Source organism: Chroicocephalus ridibundus, chromosome 20 (assembly GCF_963924245.1).
Source record: "Chroicocephalus ridibundus chromosome 20, bChrRid1.1, whole genome shotgun sequence".
Taxonomy (NCBI): Eukaryota; Metazoa; Chordata; class Aves; order Charadriiformes; family Laridae; genus Chroicocephalus; species Chroicocephalus ridibundus.
In genome coordinates this window covers 3,897,653-3,914,235 of record NC_086303.1, presented here as the reverse complement: position 1 = coordinate 3,914,235, position 16,583 = coordinate 3,897,653, and the positions used below count along the sequence as shown (strand labels likewise).

Genomic DNA, 16,583 nt, shown 5'->3' with positions numbered 1-16,583 from the left:
GCCTTTATTAGCCTCGGCGCAGTCAAATCCCGCTGGATAAACCCAGCTCCGCCAGCGACGACCTGGCAAAGGTGTGTTGAAAGAAGTTTCGCCACTGCCCGCTCCGGGTGAGCGGCTCAGCCCCGGGTTTGTTTAAACCGGAGCATCGGTGCCCGAGCAAAAACACCCCCCCCAGGGACGGCATCTTCCCCGAGACGCCGGAGATGCCAAAACAGCCCGCACACAGAGCACGTACCCATCGCCCGGGGGCCTTCCTCCTCCTCCTCCTCGGGGGTCACAGCCCCCCAGCCCCTGCGCGGTCTCCCGGCCGGTGCCAGCCCCCCACCGCAGCATGGAGGAGATTTGCCAACGAAGCAGAATAAACACCTCCCAAATCGCCTCCAAACTGGGGCCCCCCTATGGGATTTTCTTTCTTTTTCCTCCTTTGGTACCTTAAAAAGAATATTTTTTTTTCCGCATATTTCCATAGGTTTTAAAATTAATCTTCCCAAAAGAAGTTTTATTACGGCACCTCTCACTTCCAACAAACACACCCAGGAGCCCCCGGCCGAGCCGAGCCGCCGGGACCAGGAGAAATTTCCTCCTCCCACAGCCACCCTCACCCTCCACTCCCTATTTTGCTAAAAAATAAGCCGTGTTTTTGCTGTCAGTCTGGACCGGGCGGCGCGGGAGGAGGGTTTCCGCCGGAACGCGCCGCCAAGGACTTTTTGCCAACTTGCCAGGGCACGAGAGCCGGGCGGCAAGCGTCGCCTGGGGCCAGCGAACACCGACACGGGCTCGCTTCACCCGACCTCGGCAGAGCCGACTGCAAACACAGGGTTTGTGGTGGTTTTTTCCTTAAAAAAAAAAAAAAAAGAAAAGAAGAAGAGCAGACGCCGACTCCCTGTGCCAAGCGCCTGGCGCAGGCCGGGCTCCTCTCCCGGGGTATCCCGGTCCCGTCACTGCCAGCCCCGTGCCCACCTCCGCACCGCAGCATCCTCATCCCTTAGCGACATCCCTCCGGCTCCGTCCCCCCATCTCATCTCTCCTCCGGCAGGATCCTTAGAAAATAAAACGCGGCGGGCGGACGGGCTGCGTTCTGCTCCGCGGCATCGCGCTGCCAACCTCCGAAGGGAGCAGCTCTCCTCCTCCGCTGCCTCTGCCTCTCAATTCTTCCCCGTCCCCGATGCTATTCCACTTGCAAACACGTTTTTGTCACGGGCAACCTGATTGCCAGCAACATGTTTTATCACGGAGACTTCCCTACGCGATTGCCAAAAGGGGTTTAAATTAGGAAAAGTTGTTTTTTTTTTTAAAAAAAAACCTCTCAAGCAACATTTTCACCGTGTTTTATACAACAAACACTTACAGCAGGGGGGGGGAAAAAAAAAAAAAATATTAGGAAGTTTTTCAAGCCGTGCCCAGCCCTATCTCGATCTACAAGTTATATTTGACTTTAAAAGGTGCAGCAGCGCGAGCAGGGGGAGGGGGAAGGTTTTGCAAGATGATGAAATGGGTGCGAGCCCTTCCCCGCGCCGCTCTCCCACCGGCGGGCAGAGGAGCGGGCTACTGGCCAAAGCCCCCGCGGCCACCCGGAGGGGCGAGCAGGGCCAGCCCCACACGAGCCCGACGGCCACCGGCTGCAAACCTGATTATCACGGCCTTTGGGTTTATTTTCAAGCGAGTAAGGTTGAAAATACCCCTGCATTTTCGGTCTCCAGAAGCGGCACGCGGAGGATTTTTACATCTTCCGAGACAAACGATGAGTTTCCAAGTGCTTTTCCCATTTTATTCCCCCTCCCGCTAACTCGGAGCCTGTCCCTCCGAAGGGAAGATGATGCCCACGGCGCATCCCTCCCGGGGCAGGACCGAGACACCCCCCCCGCCCCAGCCCAGCCCCTGCCCCCCGTTACCCCGCGACCGCGCCGGAGGAGCTGGAAATCAAAGCGGACGGGACAGGAAATTTCAAGTTTCCACTTCCAGCCGCGGCAGGTGACGCCGAGGCGGCGACAGGGTCATTTCGGGAGCCCCGGAGGATAAACCCAGGGTGGCCCCCCAGGAGAAGGAGGAGGTGGGACCCCCCCCCACCCCGCGCAGGGAGATACTGGGGTGCAAGCAATGGGGAGCATCCCCACAAAATCCCCCCCAAACCACCTGCCGGCCATGACCGGGGGGGCTCTCGGCGCTTCAAAACCACCGCAGGGAAGCGGGGGGACGAAGGGAAACCCTCCCCCCCCCCCCCCCCCCCGGCTCCCTCTTCCACAAATAAGAGAACCTCCCCCAACATTTCAGGCTACCAAACCCTGAAACGCGCCGCAAAGAGCCATAAACGTGTACTACTTTTAAATAAGAGCGAAAAAGAAAAGCCGGGGAGCTCCGGGCTCTCCCGCCTTTCTCCGGTGGAAGAATGAACCCGTCCCGGCCGGGGGCACGGCTCGCCCCCCACCTTGCTGCTACAAAGGCCAAGCCAGCCCCACACCTCTCCTCCGGCCTCGCTCCCCCCCCCCGTCCACCCTCCAACGAGAAAAGAGGAAAAAAAGGGGGGCGGCGGGGGGGGGAGGGATAAAATAAAAGGAAATAAACCCCCTGAAAAGCGGCAGCGCCTCGCCAGCCCCTCTCCCCCAGCCCCACATCAGCAGACTCAAAGCATCCCCCCCCTGCCCCCCGCCTTCTCCAGCGGCGGAAAAGAAAAGCTCCCGGGTTCTCCGGGGCAGCAACTTCACAACTGAGTGCACTCGCATTCCTGCCGGGTTATTAGGAGAGAAAGGGCGAGGGCCCGGAGTAGATATTTTAGTGTCACTTGATTTTATACATTGCACAGATTAATTTATTTTTATTTATTATTATTTTTTTCCTGCTCTTCCCTTTCCAACGAGGACGGAAAACCCACGGTCACCCGTCTTTCCCGGAGGGCAGGGAAGTGTCTCAGATATTTACGGCATTTACAGATATTTTTTATATTATTTCCCCCCCCCCCCCCCCCCTCAGGTCTGAGTATCAGCCCCCTCCCCGCCTTCCCCCCAGCGGCAACTTTAATCCGTTTTCTTTCCTTTCGTTCTGTTTGCTCAGCCTTCCCCCCCCCGAACCCCACCGCGTTCTCCATCACATCCTCCTGCCCCAAAGCGGGGGGCACCCATGGGTCCGGCACCCCACGGGGCGACGCATCCCCGGGGTGCGCAGGTTAAAGCCCTGGGCGGGGGGGGGCGATTTTCCACACCAATCCTTCTCTCCCGCATTTCTTCCCCCCCCATCAAGCCTGACTTTGAGCGATGGAGCCGGTTTGGGTTTATCCCGGGAGCGATGCTCCAGCCCCATCCACACCACACACCCCGGCAAAAGGAGCTTAGGATGGGGCGGGGGGGGGTGTGTGTGTGTAAAAATTTAAAGAAAAAAAAAACCCAAACCAGGTAGCATCTCAAAACAGCAGCTCGGGACCATTATTCGGAAGCTCTTCCCTGCCCGGCCCCCACCACAAAAGGCAGGAGCCACCAGGGCTCCGCAGCCCTGACAAAAGCTCCGCAAAGGAAATTTTGTCCCTTCTTCCCCCCCTCCCCCCAAATCCCCCCTTCCCAGTTTGATTTAAGCGACCTGGAGCAAGGGGGGAAAACAAACAACAAAAAAAGAAAAAGCAGGGGAAACAGGGTAATTTTCCCAAATTTGATTATTTTCTCCATCCACCCACCCCCCTGGGGGCTCGGGGGATTTTTCAATGGACTTTAAGGTGGGGTGGGAATTAAAAAAAAAACAAAAACAAAAACAAAAAAACCAAAAAAAACCCAAACCCCAAAAAACTAAATTAAGAGTTAGATTTCACAACGCTTGAGAAGCCGGGGAGGCGCGGATGGGAACACGTCCCCGCAAACACACGGGGACCGGCGGGGGGGGGGGAAGTCACACCGCCCGGGCGAGACACATGTTGGGTTGATTTAACATCAAATGCCTGTTCTCCGGCGTAACACGTTTCTCGTGTAAATTTTTAACACACAAGAAGAAATTTGTAAAAGTAAATCCGACTTCTGGTTTGGGTTAAAAACAACCCAACCTTTTAATACAGAAACTAATAACATTTTTATTGTATGCCCCACAGCTTTACAATGCTCGCGGAAAAGTGAGGTCTTAATCCGATGCTAAGTTGGTTCTGAGTGTGGTAAAAGGAGAATCTCTGGGTATCGCGGTCTCCCAGCCAGAGCGATGGGGATGGAGGAGCCGCCCGAAGCCGAGGAGCGATCCCGGGGAGGAATTCGGACACAAATTCCTCTAGGACTATATTAAGAATAGCAAAAAAAAAAAAAAAATAATCCCAGCGCAAGTTTTCAAAGCGGGCGCTTCCCGAGCACGACTCCGAGCAAAGTGGAGTTCGCAGATGCCCATGAATTACTCCTGCTTTCCCTTACGCAAATTTTTATTTGTATTAAAAGGTGCACAGGAGGGGAGAGAGGCAGAGAGACAGCCCTTCGCTTATTTTTTTTTTTTCTTTTTCTTTTTTCCAAAGGGGAAAGGAAAAAAAAAATAAAATAAAAAAGAATCGCTCCCGAATGGAAAAAGAAAAACCAATTACACTCCACTTGTTCTCTCCTATCCACACCTTCGAAACGCGCCTGCCAACTCAAAACAGATTTCCTACCACCAAAAGAAACACTGGGAGCGATCTGCTGCTAAGGCGGCACTTTCCGCAGCGCCTTTCTTTTTTAGCGGGGGAGAGGGGGAGCGGGGAGAGGAGACAGAGGCGCGTTTGTTTATCCCGCAGAGGAGGGAGATGGAGCAGGGAAGAATAGAAATCTCCGAACTTTGCCGGCGCTGGGGCTGGGAGAGCATCTCGCAACGACGGCGGACACCGGGGTGGAAACGGGATGAAAGAGGCTGATCCGGGGCTCCCGGCGACGCCTCCGCCAGCTTCGCTAAACCAGATTTGCCCGGGAATTTCTCAACTCCCAGAAGACGACAGCTCCGTAATAAAAACTCTTTTTTCCAAAAAAAACCACCTTGTTATTATTGCCAATACTATTAGTCGCCGCTGACGGGAGGGTCCCAGCCTGCGGAGACCTCCCGCAGGCGGCGGGCATCGTCTTGAGGTTAAAGACCCCCCCAAAACCCTTGACAAAAAACAAAACAAATATCCCCGACCTCAAACAAAGACACACCAAAACCTCTCCAACTTCCCAACTGGGCGAAAAAACGCAGGGAACGGGCAACACCGCAGCTGCCGTAGAGTCGTCCCCCCAACCCCTGCCCCGCCATGTCCGGAATCCAAACCTGCGGGAATTTCTTGGGAATATTCCTCCAGCTCCATCCAAAGCCGTGCATTTGTCCTCCTCTCCCCTCACCTTGCAGTTTGGGTCAGTGTTTTAGACACGGCGCAGGATTTTGGGTGCCGGAGCGACGGCCGGGCTCGGCTGCAGGTTGACGGCGGCGGCTGTTTCTCCCAGTATTTTCAAAACTTGGGGCTGACTTAATTATTTATCTCCAAGGAGGCGATGGCACCCGCTGGGCCGCTCCTCGGCACCCAGCGGCGGGGCTGGGGCTGAGTTAAAATTAAGCGGGGGGGAGGGGGGGGGAAATTGGGGGGAAAACCCCCCAAAACCCACCCGAGCCCTCCCAAGCAGCCGGAATTAAAACAAAACTGCCAGGCAGAAGAGAAAAATGGGGGTGGGAAATGGGAAGCACCAACAAAGGGAGCCCAGGGGCTGCCGTGCCCCCCCCCCCCCCCACCCCCGCCTGGTGCTCAGCACCCCCCCCACCCCGGGGGGCGGCGGGACCCCACGGCGCCGGGGCAGCGGCAGGTCTGGATCCGGCACCGGCAGCGCGGCTCTCCCGGCGGCGGAGCAAGTTCTCCGGTGCCCGACCCCCCCCCGCCTTCCCCTTCCCCCAACCCCCCCACTCCCCGAGGGGGCTGCCCCCCCCCTTCTCCTCCCCTCCGCCGGCCGCGGAAACGCCTCGGGGTCGGGGGGGGGCGGTGAGGGGTGGCGGAGACCCCCGTGCCCGCCCGCCGCCGGGGCTTCCCCGGGCGCACCGAGCCGGGGACACCTCCCCGGGGTGCGCACCGAGCACCGACACCTCCCCCCCCCCCCAGGGGGACCCCGCACCCCCCGCGGCCCCGCTCCCTTTGTCCGGCCGCCGCAACAAACTTCCGAGCGCCGGGGCGGGAGTGGGGGGGGACACGGACCCGCCGCGCTCCCGGGGAGGATGGCGGGGGGTGGCATACACAACCGGCGCCCCCCACACCTGCCGGTGGGGATGGGGACCGGGGAGGGCAGCATCCCGAATTCTTCCCCCCCCCCCGCCGGCAGCAGCACGGGGCAGTCCGGCGGCGGGGACACGCACCCACCCGCCCCGCTCCGTTCTCACCCACCTGGTCGCGCCGAGCGCCGGGGATCCGCGGCGGGGCATGCGGCCGCGCCGCCTCTCACCGCCCCCCCGCCGCCGCCGCCGCCGCCGCCACCACCCCCCCGGGACCCCCTTCCCCAAAACTTCGACGGGGCGGCCGCGGCGGGGCTGCGAGCTTAGGAGCGGCTCGGCATGGCGGGGACCGGGGGGTGGGGGGGGGGGGGGGTGGGCTACCGGGCACCGGCACCACCACCGCCGCCGCCGCCCCGGTGTCCCTGCTGCGGCTGCTGGGCGGCGCCGGGCCGTGCGGAGCGCGGGCAGCCCCGGGGCCGGGCCGGGGCCGTGCGCGCCGCGCTCAGGTCCGGCTCGGCGCGGCGGCGGCGGCGGCGCGGGCGCGGCGGCGCGGGGCGGGCGCCGGCCGCCCTACCATAGTTCCTCTAAAGCAGGTGCAGCCGCTTTCCCCGCCCGACACCCCTCCCCGGGGCGCGCACCACCACCACCCCCCCGCCCCAAACCCGCGCTGCCGCTATTTTTTTTTTTTTTTTTTTTTTTGGGGGGGGGGAGGGGGGAGTATCCCCACCCCCCCCCTGCACACACCCCAGTGCGACGGGTCCCGGCCTCTCCCCCCCTCTCTCCCCCTCCTCCGCATTTTGCTCGTTAACGCCTGCGTTAATTGGGTTCCGCTGCTCGTGGCGCAGCGATGTCTTGGAGGGGGGAATTCATGGGAGGGAAACTGAGGCACGCGGGAGTGGCAGGATGTAGGGTGCTGGGGGCACACACGCCCCCCCCCCCCCCCCCTTTACTCACAGAGCTGGGAAAGAGTCACTGAACCCATTTTACAGATGGGAACAGCGAGGCACTGAGCTGGTGACACCAGCAGCCCCCCAGCCCTGCCCTGTTACACCCCGACATCCCGTCCCGCCGGCAGGAAGAGGGTCCCCACAGCCCTTGGGGGAGCAGAGCCCAACTCAGGGCGCTGGACCCAAACAGCACCCAGATGCTGGACCCAAACACCTGGATGAAGGCCCCAAACCTCCCTGCGGATGCAGGACCCCAAAGTATCAGATACAGGACCCCAAAGCATCACTGGGATGCAGGACCCCAAATCATCACCCGGATGCCGGACCCCAAAGTGTCGCCCAGGCGCTGGGGTCACTCGGAGCCAGTCGGGGAGTCTCAGTCGGCTGTGGAGGAGGGCTCGGAGCAGCACTTTGGGAGGTGACATTCCCACCTGCGCAGGTTGGGGACGGATGGGCCAAATCTCACGTGGAAGGAGTGAAATAAAGTTTTTCACCAAGTGTCAAAGCCGCTATGTGTCAATAGCACCAAAGTGTGACCACTCTATGTTCTCCTTTTCTTACCTCGAAAGTAGCTTTTGGGAAATTTCCATTTTATGGACAGATAAAATAGTTTTAAAAGGTGAAATCGGAATGAAAAGTATTTCAGCTCACCTGGGTTTTATTTTGTTTTTCTATAATTTGATTTTTTACAGGAAAACTTTTTAAGAAAATAATCTATTCTTGAATGAAATTCTGTATCTGGGAATTTCTGGGCGATGGAAAAGCTGGTTGCCTCCAGCTGCACGCTCTGGTGGCCCCAGCAAAGATCCCAGCAAACCCAGCAGTTTTGCCCCCCCCCAAAAAAATCTTCCCTGGAGGGGACAAACGGGGCGAGGGCTGGGGGTGCGGGACTTGGCTTCTGGAGGCCTGGGATTTTCCAGAGGGCTCGGCTTGTTTTCCGCCACCCCCGAGGCTCCCGCGGGGGGAGCGTTTGCTGCACACCCACTTCTGCAGAATCGGGTCCCGGCGGCAGGAGCCCGACTTTCTTGGAAGAGGCCCCCCGCCGCGGGACCCAGTTCTCGGAAGCGCGGTGCAGCGGCGCTGCGGGCGGGGGGGAGCTCCGCTTCTTGTCAGCCCCCTTTCCCTTGGGGAGGGGACAGCGTTCCCCTCGCCCTTGCAATGAAAAACCAGATGAACCCCCCCAGAGCCAGCCCTCTCCGTGCTCCCTGGCTGTTTCTCCATCGCAGGCAGGGGGTTTCCTGCATGGGTCGGACCCGGCGCAGGCAGCCCCCCCTTGCCATGCTGGGCAGGACCCCTCTGTGGGCAGCATGAGGCTCAGCACCCCGCAAACGCCAGCCTGGCACAAGCCCCCCCCGCCATCCTCCAGCCTCCCCTGCACCGCGGGAGGCCACCGGGCCACCCCTTGCACCCGCAGCCGGGGCCGGCCGAGCATCGTCCATGGGAGTCCCCCGGCCGAGCCGGAGGCCTGGACCCCACCGCCACCATGGCAAAGGCATTTTTTCCTTTATTTATCTATTTATTTGCACAAAAGGGAAATTTTAACTCAAGCGTTAGAAAGCAGGAAGGTGTTGAGAGCCCTTTCTGTGCTCAGGCTTCAGAGACACGAGACACCCCAACCCACCTGGGGGCCGGGTACCAGGCGGGAAGCGGAGAAGCTTCGATTCCCCCCACATCCCTCCTGGTATTTTGCAAATCCGTGAAGACGTCGTAGCGCCGAGACCGCTGTGATGAGTTTGCTCCCCGCACGCAGAGGGGCAGACCCACAGAGGCTGCCCTCCCTTGCCCCATCGGCATCCCCGGAGGAAGCCTGGGCCCCGCAGTAGCCAAACGGAGACACCGCAAGTCACCGCCTGCCCCTGGCTCGGCCAACACGATGCTCTACGGGCTATTTTTGTGGGTTCAAGGAGTTTTATTTCCCTCCCAGGGACATAAAAGCTGTTTTTCCCAGTCGTCTCCCCAAATTTGTACCCTAAGACCCAATGTTCTGACTTTATGAGTTATTCGCCCAAATATCGGCCTATGAAAAACAGAATATATCTATTTTTTAATCCCAAACCGGCGCTTTTCTGAGCAAAAAATGGCTTTGAGCGACGGGCCTCGTCCAACCTGCACTTGCCCTCTTTTCTCAACATAAGAATAGCCCCTTTGAAGACATCAAATAGCATCCGAGCGGGAAGGATTTGCACAAAAAGACGACGGGCAGCCTTCCGCCAAGGGGAGTTTGTGGATTGAGCGTGGCCTGAAGATCCCTCTTTGTTCAGCCGTGTCAGCCAGGAAAAAAATAAAAAATAGGAATGAGCAGGAATCTGGGTGAGGAGACGTGGCTTGACCGGGCTTCGGCACCGACGGTGATGCCGTACCCACCTCGGCTGGAAGCCCGTTGCCACGGGGACATCAGGGATGCTGCAGGGGAGGCCAGGAGATTCCCAGGAGGGCGACGGCAAGAGAGACCACGGACGCTCGTGCTGCAGCACTGAACTCCCAAAAGAGGAAAAAAAGAAGGAGAAAACTTCCTTTATCCTGCAGCAAGCTTCAGGCACGTATCATCTCCAAATGGTGTAACAGGGGCAGCAGGATTCAGAGCTCTTGGATTAAATATCTCACATAATGTCTGGTTATAAAGCGCTGAGACACGCGGCCGCAAAACCGGGAGTTAGTGTGAGGTAAGCGACAGGTCCCAAACGCAGTGTCCTTCGTCTCTCCTAGGAAAATGACACGTTCCAGCTCTTCCAAGCGCGATGCTCATCCTCACTGATGCCTCTGCAATCGATCCCCAAACTCTTTATTTGTGGGAAATCGTTTCTCCTGGCAAAGTCTTTTTTTTTTTTTTTTTTTTTTTTTTTTCTCTCCTCTCCTCCCGAAAGTGCTTTTCTAACCAGAACATTGAAAACCTTTATAAAGTGAAAATGTTCAACCAAAAGTTTTCGATCCTGTGGTTACCTGGAATGGAAATATTCTCTGGCTGCTCTAAGGTTGACAGAAAGCGGAAATCATGGAAAAGGTCAGTTTGGGGTTGTCCTAAATCCCACTCAAGGCAAAGCAGCTCCAAACCGGGCAGCATCCGCATCCTTCCGGGAAAATCCTCTCCAAGCCGGATTTAAAGCCCATGTTATAATGGGTGGTGGAGAACATAAGAGATGAAGCTCATTTTTCTGTGTTTTCTTCGATGGGATGAGTAACTTCAAGAAGAAAACCTGACTTTTCTAACGATGTTCATTGGAAAAAATGTGTTTTTGAAGATGTGAAGGAGTTCCCTGAACCCCTCTGCTTCCTGCCTTGCCTCCGATTCTCTCCCTCCTCCTTTCAAGGCAAAATAAAGAGGAAAAAAACAGATGGAAAGAAGCAAAAGAAGAAAACTGGGAATGGGAAAAAAAAAATTGGAATGGGAAAATAGGGAGAACAAGGGAAGAAAGTTACTTTTTCCCTTCCAGAGCAGTGTTTTGGGGAGAAAGCCATGAGTTGGCACAGCTAAGCCCCAAATTCCCATCCCTTCCAAGGTGGAAATTTCAAGAGATGAGTAGAAAAGCTGGTTTTCCACCCAAATTACAGCAGCCCCTTTCCTGCAGTTCTTGCAGCAGCACCCCGTGAAGCTGCGGCGCCCGGCAGCGCTCGGAGCCCAGCCCTCCATCCTCTCCCTCGCCTCCCGGGGGGTCCGGGACTGAGCCATGCCAGGGTCCATCTTGGCAGCGTTTGCACCCAGGATGCGCCGGAGAAGGATGCGGGATGAGTCCTCCTCGGGCGAAACCCACCGTTCCGGGCACCGCATCCCCGTCCAGCGCAGGGCTGGTGGAGCCGGGGGTCCCGAGGAGACCCCCCCCCCCAGAGCCCTCGAGGGAGGACTCGGCGTGGCCTCAGCCCACGTTCGCCAGCCACCGGAGGAAGCCGGCTTTGCCCAGACGTGCTGGCAGGGCCGCGGCCGACGCCGAGCTCTTGGACCCCGCTCGCCTCTTGCGTAAGGCAAAGAAATGATGCACCGAGTTACTGTAAGTGATGAGAGGCTCCTGGCTCCCTTTTAAAGCGACAGGCTGCTGTCTGCCCCCAGGGCCGGCATCGCCCCCCCCGCCCCAGCCTGCGTGCCCCCGCTGCCCTCAGCCAAAAAGCCCCCCAGCGTTTCCCCAGGGGAGCAGCCCCCCGGGGAGGAGGGTCCTGACACCCTCAGGGGCTGGTGGCTCCGCCTGGGAGCTGCACAAAGAGGAGAGACTTTGGGGGGGAATGTTGTGGGGGGGTGCAGCAACTCAGGCACAGCGGGGGCTTTGCAGCCCCTCCGGCTTGCAGCAGTGCCGTGCCTCAGTTTCCCCTACTTGCGCAGACAGACAGACGGGGCTCAGCTGGGCTTTCGTAAGCCAAAGTTAAAGGTTAAAGGAGAGACAGGCGAAAACACCAGCGCCTGGGTGTGCGGCTCCCACACACGGAGAAAAGGATGTGGCGTGGGGGGTCTCCAGACAGTGACCAATTTCCCTCCGCGCCTGCACAGCCTCAGCGCGGGAGGGGAAGGAGCCTGCCAGCGGAGGGGCTGCGGGTCGCCCCGCGGCGGGGCACCCTGCGTCCCCCACGGAGCCGTACCCCCACGTGTCGCACCGTGCCGTGCCACCAGCACACGGAGACACCTGGCTTTTCTCTCCTCACCAGCACGTGCCGTGGTTTGGTGTGGTTTTTTGTTTGTTTTTTTTTTTTTTTCCTTTCCCCTTTTCTCTTTTTTTTTTTTTTCCTTTATCTGCTTTTCCAATAACGTTACTCATCCAGAGCAGGACGCCGGCGTTCACCACTCACCGTGTTTGTCTGCATTGTTTCCTTCGGGGAGATGCTTTACCCGCGCGCGGTGACTCCTTGTCTGAGCCGTCACGGTGCCGAGCGGCGGGGATTACTCATGGTGTAAAGGTTGGAGAAAGGAGGGGGGAGGCCAGATTCGGCGCTTTGTCTGCAGTTGTTCATTTCTCACTCTTTGATATATATATTTTTTTTTTTTTTTTCCCCTCCTCTCTTTCTTCTTCTGCCAATACTCTCCATCCTGGCTCCCGGAGCTCCCTCCTCCTTGTTCTTACACCGGGGCCAGAGCATCTGGCTGAATCCCTGTGGGATGTAAAAGGACCTCTCCTGCCCTGCGGGTGCAAAGGGGTTCTGCATCCCCTCGCACCCAGCCGGGAGAACCAGTCCCTCCCTTTGGGACCCTTCTCTTCCCACGCTGACCACCGCCGCCGGCTCTGCCCGCTCCACAGTTGCCCATTTCCGCTCATTCTTGGCCCAACTTTCCCCCCGTCTCTGCAATGACATTCCCAGGCTGCACAAACCGCTCTGCCCACGCTGGACCAGAGCCGACCCCGACACACACCCCCCCCGCCCCCGCCAGAGAAGACCCAAAACCTGGTGCGTAAAACCTCAGCCATCGTTAGGCGTAATAGCAGGATAAAGGCAGCGGAAAAAATATCTCGGAAGCCCGAGATCCTCGTTTCAGCCCCGGATCTCGCCGGGTTCCCCGACGGGCGCCGGCCAAGGGCTGACGTGCGACCTGCCGCGTCCGCAAGGCTGGGGCACAACCCGCCGGTTTAAGCTCCTGCTTGGGAAGACTCAACAGAAAAGCATTTGGGGCACGGTCCTTCCCTTCCTCCGCGCAAACCCGCGGCAGATCAATGAATATTTTAACAAAGAAATATTTCATTAAAAGAGTTGATTGCTTAATGAACTGTCCCTGTGAGCCATCAAAATGCAATTTTTTTTTTTTTTTTCCTCCCTTTAACGAAGGCGAAGATTCATATCACGAAGAACTGGCTTATCAAATTACCGTAATAGCCTGTGTAGACCAAGCCCGTGGAGCGGCGCGGGGAGGCCGGGGGCTGCCTCGCCCCCGGGACGCGACTCCACGGGTGCGTTTAGACGATCGCGAACAAGATGGGACCAGACCAGGGTCCCTGGGTGCAACCGGAACGTGATCCATAAATAACAGTGGTTGGGATAGCACGAGGCAGGTCTGTTTTCCTTTGGGCTGCCAATATTTGAAGGGTATGAAAACGATCCATCTTTTTTCCCCCATCCTAAGAATGTGACAAAGGGACAGCACCTGGTTCGAGACCCCTTAAAAACCGGTTCTGATGCCCGAGTCTACAAACTCAGCGAAGTTCTGCCGGATTCGCACCAGGGCTCCAGCCTCGATCACCTGGCTCTCACCTCGGGTGATTAAAAGAGAAAGGCATCCAAAAATGTAATCGGCTCTCTCTTATCGACGCCGTTTGCCTGTTTGTGTGCTGTGATGGAAACAGCCGAGTGCTTCCCGTGGCGGCTGCCGGGCAGGACCTCGCCCCTCTCTTCCTTGCTCCTTTTTAAAGTTTCCATTGCATTGAAAGTTTATTAATGAAAATATTCCTCTTCCTCTCCTGTTTCATAAAGACTGTGCTTAGGGCGAGGGCCGGGAGACGCTCGCCGGGCTCCCAGGCCGGGCACGGCTGGCGGGAGCGGAGTCATTAGCGGGCGGGAAATGAACAATAACCTGACAAGAAACGACCAATTTTCCATCAATTAGAGCGAAGCCTCTTTTTGTCTTTTTGTAAAATTAAGTTTTGCCGACTGGTGATTACTTTGGTCTGATGACAATTCATTAAAATTTACACGGGGAGGATGCTAACGGCACGGCCAGGAGGAGGAGAAGGAGAGGGAAAGGTGGCGAAGCAGCCGGTGCTGGGGCCGAGATGCGCTTGGATGGAGATGTGGGTTTGGAGGAAGGCTCTGGAGGTCAGGATCTGGCCCGTTTAATGCTCCAGCAGCAGGATGGGACACGGAAAGAGGGAAGCAGCCCCCAAAAGCGGGGCAGCAGGAAGCCATCCCTGCTCACGCTCCGGCGGGAGCACAAAAGCGCTTTGTCTGGGGCCGGAGTTCGGCTTCTCACGCCGCTTCCCCCACTGAGGGGTCCGCCGCCGCCTTGCTCCGCTTTAACGATGCTGCGGCAACCCCGGGATCCCAACCGGGGCCACAGAGCAGCTCCATGAGCTCGGGGACAAGAGGGACCTGTGCCACGAGCCCTGGTGCAGCCGGTGGCTGCGCTCGCCGTGCCCTCGGCGGTGCCGGGATGGGGATGGGGTGGCAGCGGGGCCCGGAGTCGGGCAGCCGCGGGAGCGGGGATGGGCAGCGGCAGGGGTGAGCTGGTCCCGCAAGACCAGACGGGGAAGTCGCCACCAGCACCTTGAGCAACCGCCCAAACCAGATGCCATCGGGACCCAACTTCGGTTAAAAGAGCGAGGGGGAAAACACACACTGAGTTTTGCATTTGCAGACACGCGCGTGTGTGTGTGTGTGCGCGCGCGCACACCGGCGCCTTTAAAAACCAAGCCAAACAATGGCTCAGAGCCGCCTCTGTCGCAGGATTCAGGGCTCTTTTTCCCCCATCTCATTCCCGAAACCGAGCAGAGAGGTTTCTCGGGCTGCTGCTCCATTCGCACATGCCTCGGCTGGGCTCGAACTGGCACTGGGGGGGCCTTAATCCTCCGGGATCCCCCCTCAACTCTCCCCTGCGCTTTGGAAAACTTTCCTGGGTGAGCCAACCCCCAAAACTTCCACGTTTATTTACTTCTCTGTAAAAGTTTCCCAACGATTCCAAAACCTGGCGCTCATCCGCCCGGCGTTTTCTACGGAAAGGAGCTGCCTCTGCAATCCCTTCCCAGGGAAACGGGCAGGGATTAGATCATCCGATGGCGGTTGTGAAAGCTCGGCGAGTATTTACTGTAAGAAGGGCTTTGATTCAGCAAGGCGGGCGTTCGAGTGCTAAGCCGATGGGATGGGAGTAGGTGCTTCGGTGCGGGGTTGGATCAGAGGCGCAGCCGAGCCCTCCCCGCACCCCGGAGCACCCAGGTTTCTCGGGACACCCACCCAAATCCCCATCCTGCAGCAACGGCCGGGTTTGAAGGACGCAAAGATTTAGTAGGGAAAAAAAAGTCAGGTTCTCACCAGGTTCTTCTCTTTTTCTTCCCCAAACTCACCGCGAGTTCAGAAGGGGCGAAATCTGACGTTGATTTTTTTACCAGTCCCGGGCATACTGGGTAAATACAGGGATGATTTGCTCTGTGCGCCTTTTTGTCACTCGATTTACTACTTTATTTGGGAGGGGATTTCCACAAAAAGCCATAAAAACTGGGGTTTCCCACTGAAAAGCTTTTCATGTTCTTTCATGACCTTTGTTCAACAATGACCTAATTTCACTCAAACTCTGGCACACGCTATTCCTGAGGCGGGAGGAGAAGTGGCATTCCAAATTGGGTCAGTTTTCATTAAAAATGCTTCCGTTTACTAATAGTTTTTCATTTGTCGGAAGGGCTCGGATCCGCTCAAAACGCCACTCGGCGCAGAGGGGACGGCTGCCACCGTTCCTGACTTGAGAAATGGGTTAATCTTCATGGGAAATCACCCGTCGCCGCTGTTGATGCTCAAGGACTCGCTGGCTCTGGGCTAAGACCTTTCTCCCCCGAAAGGCCCCGATGGACGCGGTGTCTCGGTGCTACACGGCGCCCGCGATGGCTGCGCCTTCCCGAGGGTCCTGCGCTGGGTGCGAGGACCGGGAGGGACAGGGGCTGCCGTGGTGGTTTGTGCCCGATGACACGCATGTCACTCGCCCTTCGGTTCACGGGCACGAGCGGCGTGTTGGCCGGGGAGGCTCCGGTTCAGCCGTGCCCCAGGAAAAGATGCGGGAGGGAACGACGAAAGCAACCGGGAGGATGAAACATCCCATACCCTGACCTAATTCAGAGCCTAATCCAAAGCCTGCCCTAATCAGGGGGATCTGAATCTTCACGTCTGATCCCCACCCCCCCGGCCCAGTAAAGCAAATGGGAAAATGCAGTGGGATCTGGGAGATGGGGGCCAGCTGCCCTCCATCCGCAAGGGCTCCTCGCTGGGGCTCCCAGGGTGTGGGAAGGGGCTCCTGGTCCCCAGAGAGGCGAGAGCTGCGAAACTTCGCTTTCTGGAGCCGCTGAAGATGGGTCAGGAGGGAAGATGCACTCAGAGAGCGGCAGAGCCCACAGACCCTGCCATTAAACCCTGCGAGAGCCGCGGGGTGGGCGAAAGGCGGCAATAAACCCGGCTGAGAGCCGAGCGAGGTGGAGAAGGAAGCAAAGCAAAGCGCCCGGCTCTCAGACGCGTTCCTGCCGCCGCTTCGCAAATGCGCAAATTATGCAGCCATTTCACGGGACACTTAGGAGTCAATTTGCAACGCGGCTCAGGGGGGAAATTGGGCACATAATTCCCCCTGAACAATAACCGGGAGCAGCCCGCTTAATTTAATGCCGAGCCTGCGCCTTGTTAGCGCTTGCCGAGGGGAGGATGCTGCGGGTGCCGGGGCCACGTGCCCCCATCCCGCCGGACCCCCGGAGCTGGCGGCGATGCCGCAAGGACCGAAGGGCGGCCGGGGACGGCCACGGGGATGGCTGGCGTGTCCCACGCCGGCTTGCACACGCGCCGCGCACCATCGGGCTCCGGCAGCCCGGAGCACAGTGGCAGCAG

At 58.1% G+C, this 16,583-nt stretch overlaps 1 protein-coding gene across 5 annotated transcripts in view; it reads right to left on the bottom strand.

Annotated features, from left to right (window-relative positions):
• Window positions 1-6,528, bottom strand: part of FOXP4 (forkhead box P4) — a 63,689-nt gene extending 57,161 nt beyond the window's left edge. For 2 of the 5 annotated variants that reach the window (XM_063356652.1, XM_063356654.1), the window contains exon 1: window positions 6,329-6,524. The gene's annotated coding sequence lies outside the window, so the exon portion shown is untranslated. Of the gene's footprint in view, window positions 1-5,232; window positions 5,383-6,328 lie in introns of those variants that run through there. The other 3 variants (XM_063356653.1, XM_063356648.1, XM_063356649.1) reach the window with 3 other exon arrangements.
• Window positions 6,529-16,583: the final 10,055 nt, after the last annotated feature.